At 52.3% G+C, this 2,398-nt stretch overlaps 1 protein-coding gene across 5 annotated transcripts in view; it reads right to left on the reverse strand.

Annotated features, from left to right (window-relative positions):
- Nucleotides 1-2,398, reverse strand: part of RABL6 (RAB, member RAS oncogene family like 6) — a 33,035-nt gene that overhangs the window by 19,613 nt on the left and 11,024 nt on the right. The window lies entirely within an intron of this gene.

Here is a 2,398-nt window from a genome sequence, read left to right on the forward strand (position 1 = left end):
CGTCCCCCCGCTTTGTCAGGTCTGCAGGCTCCTCCCACTTCCCCAGGTGTCCCCCGACTTCGTCAGGTGTGCAGGCTCCTCCCACTACCGCAGCCACCCCCTACGTCTTCAGTCAGGGAGACCCCAAGCTCCCAATGCAGAGGGCACCTGGCTGGCTCCTCTCTCGTGGCCCAGTCACCTCTTCCCACCTGAAGGCGCCTGTTTCCTCATTTCTTTTCCCACGAAACTTACTCATTAGCATCCTCACCCCGTTCTAGGAATCTCAACACACCACTTTCTGTCTGGAGGTTTCAGTCAGTCATTCTCTCAAACTTTAAACGTCTCGGATGAGATCTCAGAAGGGGCCTGCCCGCCCCGTGACAAAGCGCAGGGGACACAGGTGCCCTCCTGGCCACGATGGCGGCCGCACAGGCCAGAGCAGTCTGGGGGCTCCGCGCTCCCCTCTCCTTCCCCTCCCTGTCTCGCTGAGGACTCGGCAGACAGAGGCCAACGGCCACCCAAGGCCTCCAGGAGCCCCCGGCCCAGCCCGCGGAGAGCGAAGCAGCCCCCAGATGAGCCATGGGAGCTCAGCAGAGACGGGAAGGAGCCAGACCCTGGGAGGTCCGAGATGGGCAGCGGCGTCCTCCCTCCCTCCCCCGTCCCGCAGCCCCCATCCCCGCTCAGGCAGCCATGCGCAGTGCTCCCTGTCAAGGCCTTTTCCCGGGGTGGGGCTTCAGCCACCCCGCCCCCCACCCTGCCCGTGGCCAGAACCCACACGCTCACATCCCCTCATCCCAGCGTCTGGGTTCCTGAACTCTACTGGACAGAAAATTCAGTTTCTTTTGTAAAAATGACATATGCTCTTTGGAAGGAACTTAAGGTTGACAAGTGCCAGAATGAACATTCACGAAGCCTCCAAATGCCACTGCCGGAAACCTGCCCTCATGAAGTTGGGGGGCTCACTCCAGGCATCTGGCCACAGCTTTGCCTTTTTCAGAATGTTGGAGAGTTGGGGTCACACAGAATAATTTCTCTCAGTGATAGCACAAGGCCGCCTGCCTTTCCAAGGCTCGAGAACATCTTTTCAGGACTAAGTAACGTTCCATCCCCTGGATGCACAGTTCATTTCTCCATTCATCCACTGAAGGGCATCTTGGCTGCATTCTTCCTTCAATTTCTACAGGTATTTTTCTTTTTTCTTTGTAATTCATATTCTTTAGCTGTTGGAACACCCACACTGAGCCTCCATTTTTTTTCCATATCATTTACCACCTGTCATTGTGCTGTGAGATGTTTCCTTTATTCTCTAAACCTTCCTTTGATTTTATTTTTGCTTTTGAAAAATTATTTGTTTTTACAAACAGGGTCTCACTCTGTCGACAGGCCACAGGCATCACAATGGCAGATCCCAGCTCACTGCAGCCTCAATCTCCTGGGCTCAAGTGATCCTCCCACCCTGGCCTCCCGAGTAGCTCGGACTACAGATACCCGCCAGCTCATTTTTCTTTTTTTTCAGAGACGGAGTCTCACATTGTTGCACAGGCTGGAATGCAGTGTGTGATCTTGGCTCACTGCAACCTCCACCTCCCAGATTCAAGGGATTCTCTTGCCTCAGCCCCCTGAGTAGCTAGGATTATGGGTGCATGCCACCATACCTGGCTAATTTTTTGTATTTTAGTAAAGACAGGGTTTCACCATGTTGCCCAGGCTGGTCTCGAACTCCTGAGCTCAGGCAATCCACCTGCCTCAGCCTCCCAAAGTACTAGGATTACAGGTGTGAGCCACCATGCCCAGCCTAACTTTTTTACTTTTTCTTAGAGAGACGGAGTCTCACTTTTTCCCCAGGCTTGTCTGGGGTAAAAGAAGAAGCTATCAGAAGTAACACAGTCCAGGATGGAGCTGCTAGGACAAATAACTGAGCATACTGACATACCGATTCTTTGAAGAGAAATGCAGAACTCATTGCATCCAACACTGGTCAGAGCCAAGGCATTCAGAACTCTTTATATTATTATTTAAGAGAAAAAGAAAGCAATTTATTAACTTCAGACTTTACTACAGCAAATGTGAATGTGAATCCCAAAGTGCTGGGATTACAAATGTGAGCCACAGCCCGGCGAGGTGGCTCACACCTCTAATCCCAGCACTTTGGGAGGCCGAGGAGAGCGGATCACGAGGTCAAGAGATCGAGACCATCCTGGCCAGCATGGCGAAACCCCGTCTCTACTAAAAATACAAAAATGAGCTGGGCGTGGTGGCACACGCCTGTAGTCCCAGCTACTTGGGAAGCTGAGGCAGGAGAAGTGCTTGAACCCGGGAGGTGGAGGTTGCAGTGCAAGATTGTACCACTGCACTCCAGCCTGGTGACAGAGCAAGACTTTGTCTCAAAAAAAAAAAAAAAAAAAAGTGTGAGCCACTG

Source organism: Sapajus apella, unplaced genomic scaffold, assembly GCF_009761245.1.
Source record: "Sapajus apella isolate SASKATOON/1434 unplaced genomic scaffold, GSC_monkey_1.0 scaffold126, whole genome shotgun sequence".
NCBI lineage: Eukaryota > Metazoa > Chordata > Mammalia > Primates > Cebidae > Sapajus > Sapajus apella.